Below are 16,338 nucleotides of genomic sequence, written 5' to 3' on the forward strand. Positions count from 1 at the left end.
AATCAACCTGTGGAACTCCTTGTTGCAGGAGGCTGTGAAGGCTAGAACTATAACAGAGTTTAAAGAGAAGTGAGATAAATTCATGGAGGTTGGGTCCATGGAGTGGTATTAACCAGGAGGTAGAAATGGTGTTCCTGGCCTCTGTTTGTGGAAGGCTGGATATGGATGGCACGAGACAAATGGCTTGGTCATTGTCTTCGGTCCATCCCCTCCAGCGTACCTAGTGTTGGCTGCTGTTGGCAGACAGGCTACTGGGGTAGATGGACCTTTGGTCTGACCCAGTATGGCTGTTCTAAGCTCAGGGCTCAGAGTCGGGGGTCTCACTGGACCACCTTGATTTTCATGCAAACCTGCTCCTGGGTGGCCAGGCTGGCAGCTCTCCTGCCCTAGACGGCCACTTTCCTGTGCCTAGTGCGGAGGTCGTGGATGAGATCCATTATCTCCACACTAGACCAGGTGGGCGCCCACCTCTTGCGGCCCTGGGCAAGCTCCTGGGAGCCGCCAACCTGGCCCCGGGAAGAGGCAGAGGGCTGGGTGGCAGTGAGTGGCTGGTTCGTACCGTGCCAGGTGCAGGGTCTGCTGGCTGGGTGCTGGCAGGCTTGCACTTGGCACGGGCACCGTAGCCAGCCCGTGCCCCTTTAAGGGCTCCGGGGCCGGGAGGCGGGCAGACGAGTTTCCCTGGTGGTGCCCAGAGTGGCCACCAGGGAAAGCTGGGGAGGGCTAGCCTCCCACTAGTTCAAATTAAGTGGCTACACAGCCCTTAATTCGAACTAGGCATTAGTCCTCGTGGAATGAGGTTTACCTAGTTCGAATTAAGCGCTCCGCTAGTTCGAATTAAGTTCGAACTAGCGGTTTGCATGTGTAGCGGCTATCAAAGTTAATTTGAACTAACGTTTGTTAGTTCGAATTAACTTTGTAGTGTAGACATACCCTGTCTGTCCAAACAAACGGGGGGTAACTGAGGTGCACCAATCCCTCAAGGACTTACTGTCATGTATCAATTTTCATAGCGTGAATAGTCCCATTGAATTTAATGAGATTACTCATAGGTGCAAAATGAAGCATGTATATATACATTGAGTCATACTCTTGCACAGCCAGCCAGCTGCAAACAGAGAATTGTGTCCCAGGAGTGATTTCTTTTAAGCCAGTTTCACTAGCTTTGTCCAGTAACCATCTGTTTGATGTGAAAACTCAACACAATTTCTCCTTTTCTGCCATCTGAAAGTGACTTGGGTTTGCAGAACTTTTATTGTGGCTGCAGATTGGATGGATGTCCTTAGGAAGGTCTGAGCAGCTGCAACAGGGTACTGCAGAAGTCACTGTTGCTGCACTATTCATATTCAGATTTCTGAGGGGCAGTGCAAAGTAGATAGGGCACATCTACAAAATGGAAAGAGGAAGTAAGAGGAATGCTAAACAGCCTCCCTCTCCAGTGAAACTAAAGGCTATGTTCAGAACAAATTGCATATACAAACATGACACCGCTTCATATTTTGCATATGTGGCTAAATATACATACCAACATCGTAGCCATGTAAAACGAGTAAAACCGAGATCAAGTCAAGTCACATAGAAACGGATGAGGGAATATATATGTGGCCTGCTGATTTTTATTTTTATTAGCTTTTAAAGCCCAGTTCAATAACACAAAAGGAACAGTTGAGAGTTCATTTAAAGACTATAAACAGTAGATACCTAAAATCATTCAACACTTATAGCTAAAAATTTAAAGCTGCAACTGCCACCAAGATGGACAGTGCTCTCTTTCTTCTTTGATCATTACTTCCTAGGACAGAAGATATTTTGCATCAAAATGTGTGAGTGAGGAGACTAGTAAAACTGGAGGGAATGGGCTTGTGAATTTTGGTGGAAATGTGGTTTACTTTCATATATGTTATTGCGAATGCACTACGCGGTTGCATTTATCAACGGGTTCTAGAAGGGTCAGAGGGGGTGAATATAAGACAAAATCAACACACTGGCTACACAAAGGCTACGTCTACACTGGCAGCTTCTTGTGCAAGAACTCTTTTGTGGAAGATTTCTTGTGCAAAAACTCTTCCAGAAGAGAGCGTCTACATTGGCATGTGCTTTTGCGCAAGAGCATCCATGCCAGTGTAGATGCTCTCTTGCGCAAGAAATCTCTGATGGCCATTTTAAACATCGGGCTTTCTTGCGCAAGAAATTCATGTTGCCTGTCTACACCGGCCTCTTGCGCAAGAGGGCTTATTCCTGAGCGGGAGCATCATAGTTCTTGTGCAAGAAGCCCTGATTTTATACAGTAGAACGTCAGCTTACTTGCGCAAGAAAACACGGCTAGTGAAGACAGGCAAGTTTTTGTGCAAGAGTGGCCGGTGCCAGTGTAGACATAGCCTTAAAATGTTTGGAGACCCAATAATGGACAAATGTGTTGATGGTTTATAGTTCATACATTTAATAGTACAGGCAGTCCCCGAGTTACGCGGATCCGACTTACGGAGACCAGGGAGAGGAAGCAAAGCGGCGGAGCACGCGGGCAGCCCAGACGTGCGTCTGGGCTGTCCGCTGCCCGCGTGTTCTGCCGCTTTGCTCCCCGTCCCCCTGGTCTGCAGGACCAGGGGGACGGGGAGCAAAGCAGAGCAAAGCGGCGGAGTCCGAGGGCAGCAGGACAGCCACGGCGCGTCTGGGCTGTCCCGCTGCCCCCGTGCTCCGCGGCTTTGCTCCAGACGCCTGTAGTACAGCAGCTGGGGCGCTGCTGGTTGGTCCTGTAGCGCTGCTCTGGGCGCTACTGGACCAACCCAGCAGCACCCCAGCTGCTCTGCCCCAGGCATCCCCATGTCAGCCGCTGCTGAAACTGACCAGTGGCTGACTACAGGAAGCCCCTGCCATGGGCTTCCTGGAATCAGCCGCTGATCAGTTTCAGCAGCAGCTGACTTGGGGATGCCTGGGGTTCTTAAGTTGAATCTGTATGTAAGTCAGAACTGGCATCCAGATTCAGCCGCTGTTGAAACTGATCAGTTTCAGCAGCAGCTGAATCTGGACGCCAGTTCCGACTTACATACAGATTCGACTTACGAACAAACCTACAGTCCCTATCTTGTACGTAACCCGGGGACTGCCTGTAGTGGGATAGTTGCATAATTGTAGAAGGAACAGTCTTCTGGAGAACAGTTACAAATGTGTATCTGGATAACCATAGTAGTGATATGAACATTACCTACTTGTGGAGCTCCTAATCAATGGGGGCTGCATCTAGACTGGCATTATTTTGCGGAAATACTTTTAACGGAAAGGCTTTTCCATTAAAAGTATTTCCACAAAAGAGCATCTAGATTGGCACGGATGCTTTTGTGCAAAAGCATCCGTGCCCAATATAGACGCACTTTTGCGCAAGAAGACTCCGATGGCCATTTTAGCCATCGGGCTTTCTTGCACAAAAAATTAAGGTGCCTGTCTACAGTGGTCCTCTCGCGCAAGTATTCTTGCGCAAGAGGGCTTATCCCTGAGCAGGAGCGTCCAAGTATTTGCGCAAGAAGCACTGAATTCTTACATTAGAACGTCAGTGTTCTTGTGCAAATTCAAGCGGCCAGTGTAGACAGCTGGCAAGTTTTTGCTCAAAAGCAACCGCTTTTGCGCAAAACCTTGCCAGTATATACGCATCCTGGGGCTGTGTCTAGACTGGCAAGTTTTTCGCAAAAGCAACTGCTTTTGCGGAAAAACTTGCCAGCTGTCTACACTGGCTGCTTGAATTTCCGGAAGAACACTGACGATCTCATGTAAGATTGTCAGTGTTCTTGCAGAAATACTATGCTGCTCCCATTTGCAAAAACGCTCTCTTGTGCAAATGCTTTTGTGCAAGAGGGCCAGTGTAGACAATGCGGTATTGTTTTGCGCAAAAAAGCCCTGATTGCGAAAATGGCGATCAGGGCTTTCTTGCGCAAAACCGTGGCTAGATTGGCACGGACGCTTTTCCGTAAAAGCACTTTTTGCAGAAAAGTGTCCATGCCAATCTAGACACTCTTTTCCACAAATGCTTTTAACAGAAAAACTTTTCCATTAAAAGCATTTGCGGAAAATCATGCCAGTCTAGATGTAGCCTGGGAGTATAAATCCTACTGCTGACTGTAAAAGAACTGCTATATGTCGCTAACATGTTCTTTTATTCCTGGTTATAACTATTACTGTCTAACCACTCTAGAATGGGGATAGCAGTCATCAAAGTTTGGTGGATCTAGGGAATCTTTTGTAGGAGAATAGCAAACAGGATATACTGCTTAGTCCAAAAATAGACTGCTGCCTAGCATGCAGTTCAACTAGGATAGAATGTCACATGCAGAGGGCACAGGCAAGAACCAATCTTAGTGCCAGTTTTCCTTATCCTCCCTTTAGACTACTTTCATAAGTAGGTGGTTTCTCTGCGATATTCGGTAGAACAAAAGGAGGAGACTTCTATGTTAACACACATTCAAGAGCACATGAATGTATAATTGACAGCTGTGTTTGGTGAGATAGTTTTCCTGTATTCTTACCTGTTCATAATTTGTATATGTGGCTAAGTGGGTGCTCTAATTTTAGGCTTGTGGAACAAGAAGTGGGTTAGAAGCTATGAATCAAGTTAATTAAACATCTTAGATAGCAGTATGAATGTATATAGTGGTTTATAAAAGCAGAGGAATCTGTAAGATTTCATCCTACACTTAGAAAAATAAAGGGTGCTTGGAATCTACTGTCTGATAACGGAAAGGGAAAATGACAAGTTGCAATTACTGCTGCTGATTGGCTAAAAGTCATAAGTGGCACTGGTCTGTGCTAACAGTCCCCATCTTGGTTTGTTCTGCTCCTTCATCTGTTGCAGCTTTAAGACCATGATCTCCATGGGGAGAGATGGCTAATTGTTATGTTTGTGGACCTGCTCTTCTGGCCACCAAATGTGTTCTAGTGTACACCAGCTAACCTATACTTGGCTACTGAATAGTTAGATAGACTTGTTGTTTCAAGACTAGGTCAGCATGATTGAAAACAGAAAACCAGGTACAGATAGTAGAGCTGCTAAAGTTTTTATTTAAAATCAATGTTTTTTTATTAAAGGAGCCATTTTTGCAACTCTTTTCCAACAAAGCATGTTGTAATTATATCAAAACAGCTGAATTTGTTATGATGAAAATCAGGATTTTTTTTTCCTCCTTAAGTGAAATATTTGGTGTTAATTTCACTGTTTGCAAAAAAACAAACTCAAATATTTCACACCAGACCACTTATAGAGATAAATTGGCAAAATCAGGTTAAAGTCAAGGCCCTATCTAATCATGCCCTTTTAAGGATACAAGGCCAAATCTTGACCTCACAGAAGTTAAATTGGAGATTTTTCCCCCCCTAACTTAGAGGGTCAGGATTTCAACAGCAGAGCTTAACTCCTCTACGTACATGTCATAATAGCTTTCAAAAGGCAAAGCAGAATGGCAACAAATATTAACATAGAAACAGATGAATTTACTGGTGGTGCACTTTAGAGTGGAGAAAGAAGGGTAAAGTAATCCTCTGGAGTTTTGTAAGCCATGAGAAGGGGAAAAAGGGGGGGGGGGGGAAGAGGGGAAGGTATTTAAGAAATCAAGACAAGCCAAAGAAAGAGGCATCACTCAGCAGATAAAGACAATGCTGAAGTCAAAGGAGTCAGAGGATAGTGCAGAGGTTGGATGTTGATGGAAATGAAGGGGTAAAGTTGGCGGGGGGGAGGGGGGGGGGAGAAGGGGACAGTTTGAAAGGATAGCAGAAAAATTAAGAAGGGAAATCCAGACAACTAGAATATTAGAATTGAGGAGCTGAAATAAAGTCACAGGGAGTCTGAGGCTGCCTGAAGAGAGATGCCCATATATACTCTTAATTACATCCACGTAACTCCAGAAAGCTTCTATTAACTTCATGGAATTATTCATAACCAATCAGAACATATTTCAAACTACCATGGACTCAGGGCAGTAACAGGTTCTACTCATCTTCTCTCACTAATAGAGACAATGAGGCTGCAGTTAGAGACTGAGTTAGAGAACAGTAACACCAGGGGGAAAACTGATTAATGGACTGAAGTGTGCTAGGACTACAGGAGAATGAGGCAAGTGCTGTTTACATTGTGTTGAAATTAAATAACCAATCCCTAGGCAGAACATAAGCCAGATTGGAAAAGAGGAAGATTGACAGTACAGTGAAACACTTTTGTGATGGTAAGTGAATGAAGTTTGAGTAAGATAAGAGCTTGAGTCAGAAGTATCAGAGACAGGTAGCAAGTCACATCCTGACCCTCTGTTTCATTCTAACTTTTATTCTCAACTCAGAAATCAGAAATGAATTTATGGAAGAAGGGGGCCCTTTTTTTTAGAACAACTTACAGTAATATCTGGCCATGGCAGAGTAGAGGCCTATCTACTTCAGCAGATGGGTGGGCCAGATTTTTACAAGTCGAGAAAGTAGTTAGTAAATTCTTCTCAGAAACTCTGCATATAAAAAAAATACAGTGGAATCCCTTGAAACAGTTATGCTATTAAATTGTACAGCATTATAGTTGTATTGCACTTAGCTTAAGATACAGCACTACACTCACAGAGGACAGGCCTAGAGTAATTTCCTTCATTGAATATGAAACACATATCAGAGTTGAGGGACAAGACTATTAACAGAGCCCAGGTTTTCAGAATGTCACTGACAGTTTTACTGTTTGTTCTATAGCACTGAACGCAAAAATGCAATATTTAGAACATTGATTGGCTTTTAAAGCCATGTTCATGAACATATAATTTGGCAGTCCACAGCTGCAGTTCATTCTCTAGAGGCAGACACCAGCCATAGATTTCAGACACGGAGCTAGAAAGTGACATTTATTGACAACATTAGAATATACCAGTCATCCAGTCAGGTTGTATACATACACTTCTGTAAGACTCCAGTGCCCTGCTATGGTACAGACAATACTCATTGTAAAGAGCCTACTAATTTATGAACAATTATATTAACATCATATAGCCTTTAACTGAAGTGGTGGCAGTTGATGCCTTAGACAGGACCTGGCACAAGTAAAGCTAGGCATTAACTCACAGGATCTTCACGGTACACAGAGGAAATATTTGAGGTCCTCTTAAGAGAAATTCTCCAGGGACTTCAAGTACTTAGAATACCAAGGGGAATCTGGTCTTTATATGTAAAAACGAGTTGCTTTTTAAAGTACCACCATGCCAAAGATGTAAAAATCCATTGGAAATACCACCTACATTAAACAGAGAAACATAACAGTGCACTGAGGAAGTGAAGTTAGTTCAAGTACTAAAATGTGACACACTCAGGTAGTCCAAACCTAAAGGTGCAGGACTTCATGCAATTGGTAGCCTACACAGAGAGAGATTCATTACGTTATTTGCCCATTTCACTACACAGCACAAACATTTTGGCTAAGACCTGGGGATACAGCTCCTCCCTGGTGATGTAGCCACACACCACAGGCAGTTTTTAAGTAGTATTGCTCATTCTTTTCACTTCACTCTGGCGAGTTGCTGGAAGGATTGAAATGTTCTGCCACAGCTACAGTCTCAGAGATGGTAGATGCAGGGAGTGCTACTAGTGTTGACAGGGTCACTCTGCGGAAGGCATCTCTTCATTAAAGTTGGTCTTGAAATGGAAACTGGATGGAGTTGCTGGCATTCAGGTGCTGGGGGATTCCAGCTATTCAGCATTCCCTTCCTGTCTGCTCTCAACATCATTAAGGGCAGAGACTTTCAGAAGCTGGGCAGAGTCTGCCTCTGGAGACTTGGTGGTTTCCTCACTCGCAATAGCCACCAGCTGCTCTTCATTAGGCACCACATCTAGCTGCCTGGATTCAGGTTTGCAGGCCTCTTCTGGGTGCACTGCAGGGACTCCGCCTCCTTCCTGGTCTGTCTCACCAGCGGAGACATGGGAATCTTGGTCCCTCTTCTCATTTGTGGCTCCCATTGATTCTGCAGCAGAGTGGGCACTTTCCTCCGGTTTCACTGTAGCAGCCTCTGTAGGTTCTTCTTCAGCCCTCTGGGCTGTTGGTTTCTCATAAGCCACGTTGAGCTCCTTCTTGCCAAGTTTTCCTCCCATTTTGTCAGAGGAGTAAATGGTTTGCTTCTTTTTCTGAAGACACTTGAGTCTTACTGAGGAGATCTGTGCTGGATCAGGGATAGTAACCAATGGGAGTTCTGTAAGACAGTTAAAGCGAGATACATGATACCTTAGCTACTTTATCTTTGGAAGAGAATATCTAGTAGCAAAGTAGAAATACCCCTGAGCAACACGTATTGGGTGTTCAGAGGACTGGACCATTTGCAAGAGTGATTCACCAGAGTATTTCTATATTAATTTCTTCCTACAAGAGAGGATTGAAAGTCACCAAGGGACAAGAATTAGATGCTCCATACATTACATACAAGATAGCCAATGAGATGACTGCCAAGATTTCCCACAGCAGGGCAGATATTACTGGTAGCCACTGAGACATGGCAGACTTCCAAGGAATAACAAGTATAAGGTCCACACACACTTTAATTGTTTCTTTTAATGAGTTCTTGTCAGTTGAGAGTCACCCACCCATAGACACAGCACATTCGTGTTTTGCCTTGTCAAAAATAGCAAAGGAAGGATTCTTTTGCTTTTAATATTCTTGACTAAATACAGAACACTAGGTTTAGATAGATTAGATGAAATAGGACTAGTTCTTAAAGTCCAGGTAATCAGAACTTAGTGAGAGAGTTTAACTCACTACCAGAGTTATACTTTCTGGGACAAGTGGATTGTGTTTTAGCTGCCTCATTAAAAAAAAAAAATAAGTTTGAGGATAGGAGCAAATATTTCCACTCTCCAGCTCACAGAAGTTTGTCACTTTTCTTAAAATAAGAAGGAGTTAAGTTAAATTATTACCTTTGTAAGAAAGGGCAGCATCAGATACAGCAGAGCCCACAGACATGTAGTTGTTAGATTGTCTCCCCCCACCCCCATTCTAAAGGCATATATATTAGTGTTGGGAACACATGGAATCAATTAAAGGTGACATCCATCAACCCAAACCTGCAATCACATATAAAAGCATAATATTATTGCCCTACGCAGACCAACAAATTCAATACTAGGGAAAACATTTTTAAGAACATGGCTTCAGTAAACAGTTCTTACCAGCTAAATAAAAAAAGCTGCTTACTAGCTAATGGTACATCCTGTATTGACTCTTAACCAGCTACATTTAGCCCTGCTAGGCTGGTGTTATATAGCAGTCGGTGGTCACACAGAATTGCTTCCCCATAAGAGCCTGAACATTAGTTCCACTGAATCAATTTCCCCTGACACCATTATTTACTGCTAGATTGTGTGAAGAATGGACATCCTTTAACTTCTGTATGTTCATATTGTAATAGTTTCACCTTATTCACTTCTCTTAAAAGCAAAATAAAATAAAATAAAATAAAAACCAATGGCCCACACTTATATATCTCCATATCCGTTAATATGCAATTTTGCTTGGATCAGGCTTTGAATTTACAATACTGGTGTGAATGAGGTTGTTTATGCAGACTGCTGATTACTAGAGGCACTGATCCTGCAAAGGCTTACTCACATGTTTTACATTACATGCTCTGAATAGTCTACTTGCCAGTTTATGTTAAATGAGGTTACTCAGAAGGTGTGAAATTAACTACCTGTGTATGTCTGTACATGATTAGGACCTACACTTGTGTTGTGGAGTCAAACTCTTGCAAAGCCGACAGGGTGGAAACAGAGGTGCGTTTTAGGGGTGACATTATTAACAAATTGGCCCTAATGTGTCCAGTAACAAGCCGTTTGATGTGAAACTCCTCCAGCATTTCTCCTTCCTTGCCACCTGAAAGCAGCTTGTCTTTGCAGAGATGTTATTGTGGCTGCCTATTGGATGGGTCTCCCCAGCAGGATTTGGTCATCTAGCAATACAGTATTGCAGAAGGTACTGTCTCAGTGGCACTCACATGCAGATTTCTGCTGCACAGAGTAATGTAAAGATGACACATCTGCAAAATGGAAAGATGAATGAGCTACACCTCCTCCCCTGAAATGATTAATGCTCACAAGCCAATTGCACATCCAGCCATGATAAAATGGAATGACTCAGAAATCATTTAAAGAATGTAAACAGCAGACACGCAAAATCAATAAATAGAGCTGGCAATTAAAAACTGAAAGCATCAACAGAATGACCCATGTCCTCTTTCTCCTATTCCCATTAGCTCCAGTGAAGAAAGCTGATTTTTAGTAACAATATTTATGTGAGATGATGAGTAAATCTGGAAGGAATGGCCTTTGGAACTGTGGTGGGAAAGAGATGATATATTATTGCTAATTCACCATAGGAAAGCACCCATGGAGGAGTGTGCACTTAACATAAGTTCCTGTGAGAGTAAATATTAGCAACAATGTTTGGCGATCCAGCAATATAAAAAGGATCTGATCTTACCTAGGTAATACATTTTATAGTGCTGGGATAGTCACATAATTGATGGAAAAACATTCTCTGGAGAGTAATTACAAATGTCTGTCTAGATAGTATGAACGTATGAAACTGATCTTTTCAGGGGTATGAAACATTACCTACTTGAGCAGTTCTTAATGTGGTATGGGACTATAAATCCTGCTGCTGACTGTTAAGGAGCCTCTTCATATATCTAAGCTGTTCTTTTTCCCTGGCCATAATTATTCCAGTCCCACAACTGGAGAAAGCAGATGACAGTCCATCAAAGTTCAGTGGCTGTAGTGAGTTTTATGAATAAAAATAAATTGGAGGATCATAATTAGTCTAAATAAAATAAATAAAGATTCCCACTTACAATGTAATTAACTCAGTTCTTAGGGGTCGGGAAGGAATTTTCCTCCAGGGTAGATTGGCTGAGGCCCTGGAGGTTTATCGCCTTCCTCTGTAGCATGGGGCCCAGAACACTCACTGGAGGCTTCTCAGCATCTTGGGGTCTTTAAACCATCATTTGAGGACTTCAATATCTGAGATATAGGTGAGAGGATTATTCCAGGAGAGGGTGGGTGAGATTCTGTGGCCTGCATTGTGCAGGAGGTCAGACTAGATGATCATAATGGTCCCTTCTGACCTTAGAGCCTGTGGCTGCGTCTAGACTGTCATGATTTTGCAGAAATACTTTTAACTGAAAAGTTTTTCCGTTAAAATTATTTCCGCAAAAGCGCATCTAGATTGGCACGGATGCTTTTGCGCAAAAGCATCCGTGGCCAGTCTAGACACAATTTTGCGTAAGAAAGCCCCGATTGCCATTTTAGCCATCGGTGGTTTTTTGCGCAAAACAGTTCTTCCCTGTCTACACTGGCCCTCTTGCACAAGTATTCTTGCACAAGAGGGCTTTTTCCCGAGCGGGAGCATGAAAGCATTTGCGCAAGAAGCACTGATTTTGTACATTACAAAGTCAGTGCTCTTGCGCAAATTCAAGCAGCCAGTGTAGACAGCTAGGCAAGTTTTTGCTCAAAGCAGCTGCTTTTGCGCAAAATCTTGCCAGTCTAGATGCATCCTGTGAGTCTATGAGATGCCATTTTTTTGTATTCAGAGTCAATCAACCAACCTCACTACTAGCCCTTGCACTTCCCTTTGGACCACTTAAGCTGGCAGGTGTTTTCATTCAGATATTTGGTAGAACAAGAAAAGGAGGCTTCTATGCATAATTGTCAACTGTGCTGCATGAGATTTTTTTCCCTCTCTTGCCTTTAGTGTATGTCACCTGTTCATACTGTGCATAACCAACTGTGCGCTCTAATTTTAGGCTTGTGGTACAAAGAGTGGGTTTGAAATTACAGATCAGGAGTATTAAGCATTTAGACAGTAGTATGAATGTACATGGTTATTTACCTGGACAACTTCAAACTTCACCCAGTAAAGCTAAAAGGAGGCTAAGGAATCTTCCATGGGCTTCAGCATCATTTAGCACGGACACGCTACTTGACTTCTTTTCCCATTTTTTCTCCTTTCGCTCCCCATCCCCTCTCTTTCTCTATTATGTATTTGGAACCTGGACCCCTTAAACACCGTTCATCTGAAGAAGTGGGTTATGCCCATGAAAGCTCATGATACCATCTGTATTTACTAGTCTCTAAGGTGCTGCAGAACTATTTGTTTTTAAAGTTTTTTCAATTAGAGACTAACACAGCTACCCCTCTGAAGCTTTATTTTTAGTGTCCTCTCTTCTTTCCCCTCTTATAGAGTTTGTGTCTTTTCTTAAAGGTCATGATCGCTCTTCTGGCAGAGACTTACTTATTATATGCTTGTACACCTACCATAGCCATGCTGAAAATTAGCATAATATATACTATGATTTGGTAGCTATAAGCAGGTAGCCATTAAAAGCACACAATATAACAGAATACCAACAACTGACCTAGTTGAAATCTTAACCTTCCCCAAAAAAGGTTATGGTGTTAGACTGGAAACCTTTGCAGCTAAGGTCTCTTTTACAAAGCATTGCGTTTTCCTCTAAGCATCACCTTAAAAAAAAAACCCCAAAAAACAAATCACAACCAAAGGGTCTTGTATGTCATGAAAAAAAATATTTTCATATTTTTTTCTGCAAACATTTCTCTGGCAGCTCAGCTACATATTAAGGGCAGAAACATTTTAAACTTATTTTGCTATCCTTCCATTCTATAGTATGAGCACATATTTAATGAGTGATGATGAGAAAAAGTAGAGATGTATTTAAGAAATGAAAATGACAGCCCCATGGAAGGAAGGAATAGGTAAAGACCATACTCAAGTCAAGGGAATTAGAAAGAGGTCAGTGCTGATGGAAACAAAAAAGCAGAGCTATTAGGAAGGACTTTGCAATAAGAGCAGAAAAATTGAGGATGGAATTTCAAATATGGTCAGAATAAAAATTGAAGACAGGAAGTAACTTGAATAGTGGTAGATAATTTAAGGCCAGCTGAAGACTATGGTATGTCTACTGTATTGTCAAGTTACTTCAGTGTAACTCCAGAAGCGTCCTACATTTTGTAAGGCTTCTTCCTCAGAATTGAAAGAGGAAAGCTATGCTCTGCAAGAGTACTAAAAGCCTAGTAGCAAACCATGGGCCGGGGAGGAGGGAGAAGAAGAAAAGGGGGGGGGGGGGGAGAGAGAGAGAGAGAGAATATACTTCTGAGACTGAAAATGCAATTATAGGTTGAGGTAGAGGAGAAAACATTGAGAGGGGATGTGATAAGTGACTTCCAGCCATTGATAACTAAGAAAGAAGCATATCCTTTTCACCTGAGTTTGGGGATGATCAGATTTAAAAAAAAGACACCCCACAAAAAAAAACCCACCACAGAGACACCGAAAGCCAAGTAAGGGTATGTCTACATTTCATCCCTCTTCCGGGAGAGGAATGCAACTGCAGACACCCAAAATTGCAAATGAAGCAGGGATTTAAATTTCCTGCACTTCATTTCCATAATTATGGTGCTATTTCAGAAGAAAAAAATGGGGTTATTTTGAGATTAGGGTTCTCATCTCGAAATAACCCCATTTTTCTTTCAAAATAGTGCCATATGATTATGCCAATGAAGTGCAGGATATTTAAATCCCTGCTTCATTTGCAATTTTGGGTGTCTGCAGTTGCATTCCTCTCCTGGAAGAGGAATGAAATGTAGACATACCCTAAGAGAAAAGCAAAAGTGTAATCAAGGATTTCAGAGGAAAATGGGGGGAGTTTGTGTAAAGCTATGGTGTCCAACCAGTGCTGAAGCAATAGCCACTATAATGGCTACTACTATAGCAAACTCCTCATACTCAACTGGCCAAATAGCCACATACAGCTAGGGTGTTGGATACTATGGTGTAAAGGGATCATATTTTGAGATAAAGGAAAGGAAAGCTGATCATAGATGAAGTTAGTCCTTTGAAACCGCTAGTAAGTAAGAAGGTGGATGGCAGAGAGAATGTCATGATCCTCTTGTGTGGCTGTCTAACCACCCTTGAACTAAAGGCTCACTTTTGAAACAGCTTTTTACTCAGACGGTTGACAGCACTGCTGTCCACCTCCTGTAAATTAGAGATGCTAGTTATTTCAGCAGCTCTGCAAGAGCACAGCCTTTAGCAAGGGAATAGATCTTGACTATCTGTGTGCACTGGGCCCCACCCAGCATAAACTAATAGAATGTCACAACTGTATGCCTCAAAGCTTAAGAGGAGGCACTCCTGAACTGAGACTTTGTATATCTTAATGGGGGGGAAGGGGATTCACTAGTACCCATGATCCACTCACAAGCATTTAAAAAGATAAAGGTCACTGGAAATGGGATGAGACACTCCTTTAAAACATTCACTGCTATGTAGTGTGGAAGGAGTTAAGATACACTGTGTTAACTATGACACTTGCTTTCATATCCAGTAGCAACTCCTTGCTCCCCTCACAGCCCATGAATTAAAGTTTATTCAGTGAACATAAACACCAGCTATTTGTTTGTTTCAAGTACAAAACATTTATTGATAGCAAATGTGAATCTCAATTCAGTTAACTTTATACAAGTGTTTCCATAAACCTTCAGTGTCCAGCCACTGCACATACAGGACAGAATGTTCAAAGAAGACTCCCACTAATTCAAAAGACAAGCAATTATAGGTTTCTTCTGGTTTTGAAGTGGCAGCTGAGCCCTCAAAATGGACCAGGAGTAGTAAGTGTGTGCCAGGAAAAAACCACCACCACTGCCAGAGTGAAATGGAGTTGGCTGAGGACTGCTAGTAAAACTAAGGATTAGGGCAAGCTGCCGGAAGATTGAGGTTTCCTGCTACAGCCTGAGGTCGTAGAAGCAGGGAGTGCTACTAGTGACGGGTTCACTCTGCAGAAGGCATCTCTTCACTGAAGTTGGTCTTGAAATGGAAACTGGATGGAGTTATTTAGAATTCAGATGCTGGGGGAAGAGAGAATGCAATCTATTCAGGAAGGGGCTACTGTCTGCTCAACACCATTAAGGGCAGAGACTTCCAGAAGCTGGGCAGAGTCTGCCTCTGGAGACTTGGTGGTTTCCTCACTCGCAATAGCCACCAGCTGCTCTTCATTAGGCACCACATCTAGCTGCCTTGATTCAGGTTTGCAGGCCTCTTCTGGGTGCACTGCAGGGACTCCACCTCCTTCCTGGTCTGTCTCATCAGCAGAGACGTGGGAATCTTGGTCCCTCCTCTCAGTTGACTCAACACCAGGGCTGGTGCCCTCATTCTCTTCTGGCTTCACTGTAGCAGCCTGTGTAGGTTCTTCAACCTTCTGGGCTATTGGTTTCTCATAGGCCATGTTCAGCCCCTTCTTGCTCAGTTTGCCTCCCATGTTGGTGGGGATACAGGAACAACTTGAAACACCTATCAGGAACTTGCTTCTGTGAGACCAGTAACTTCAAGGCAGGATACAATCTATGCTAGGGAATATTAGTAGTCAGAGGAATATCTGTAAGGAAAAAAAAGAGACGAGATGCAGGATGTTAGATACCGGGTCATCACAAGCAAATGCCTGGTAGTGCAGAAAACTTCCCTGAACACACAACTCATACAGTCCACAGTGGACTGTAATCAAGACTAATTCTACAGCCCCACATTATACTCCACCACCAGAGGATGTAAGTGTTAACCATGGGACAAGGGATGTACCATGAATTACACCCAAGAGACAAACTGAATATGGCAAGGCTGATGGCGGCAGTCAGTGTATTACAGCACTGATGGATATCAAAGGAAAAGAAATACATGCCCTTCTTGGTGGTTCCTCCCCATAACCCCTTATCAATTTACAGTCTTCACACATAGCCACTTAGAGAGAAGACTCCACTGCTAATACTCGTAACCGAACTTAGCATTTTAGCAGACTAGTTCCTCAAGGCCAGAGCATCTGGACTTGATGGTTGAGTTCTTTGATCCTAACTGTATATCAGCCATGCAGTGGCAACTAGAGAGTACTGATTATCTCTTAAATGAGACAGTTTGGTTTGTGACAATATGGCTGCGATCAGGAGAATGACAACATTAGTATTACTTTAGATAGAAAAAGCTTGAAGTGGTTCAGTTCAATTTGTAGTAAGTGAGTGGCAAGCACAGCACTCTGCCATGGAGCCAAGTCAACAGTTTTGCAGCTATAGGAGCTTGCATAGGAAGCAGTACCACCCCAGAAACAGACTTTGAAAATGCCATCCATCAGGAATGCTTAAGCCATATACACCCCATTCCCCTTCCAAAAGTTACAATATAGTCTAGCTCACATCAAAGCCATATCCTACTTCAGTAGCAACCTAAATAATACTTACAAGGACAAAACCTTATTATGGGATCATGCATTACAATAATAGCTCAGAGAAACA

At 42.8% G+C, this 16,338-nt stretch overlaps 1 long non-coding RNA gene across 2 annotated transcripts in view; it reads left to right on the forward strand.

Moving 5' to 3' along the window:
- The window catches only part of LOC142820519 (uncharacterized), a 124,243-nt gene that overhangs the window by 77,422 nt on the left and 30,483 nt on the right, over nucleotides 1-16,338 (forward strand). Inside the window, exon 1 of one of the 2 annotated variants that reach the window (XR_012897742.1) lies at nucleotides 4,391-4,485. The exons of the other annotated variant lie outside the window; for it this stretch is intronic. This is a non-coding gene — a long non-coding RNA (uncharacterized LOC142820519). Of the gene's footprint in view, nucleotides 1-4,390; nucleotides 4,486-16,338 lie in introns of those variants that run through there. 2 annotated transcript variants of the gene reach the window in all.

This window comes from Pelodiscus sinensis, chromosome 26 (assembly GCF_049634645.1).
Source record: "Pelodiscus sinensis isolate JC-2024 chromosome 26, ASM4963464v1, whole genome shotgun sequence".
NCBI classification, from domain to species: Eukaryota; Metazoa; Chordata; order Testudines; family Trionychidae; genus Pelodiscus; species Pelodiscus sinensis.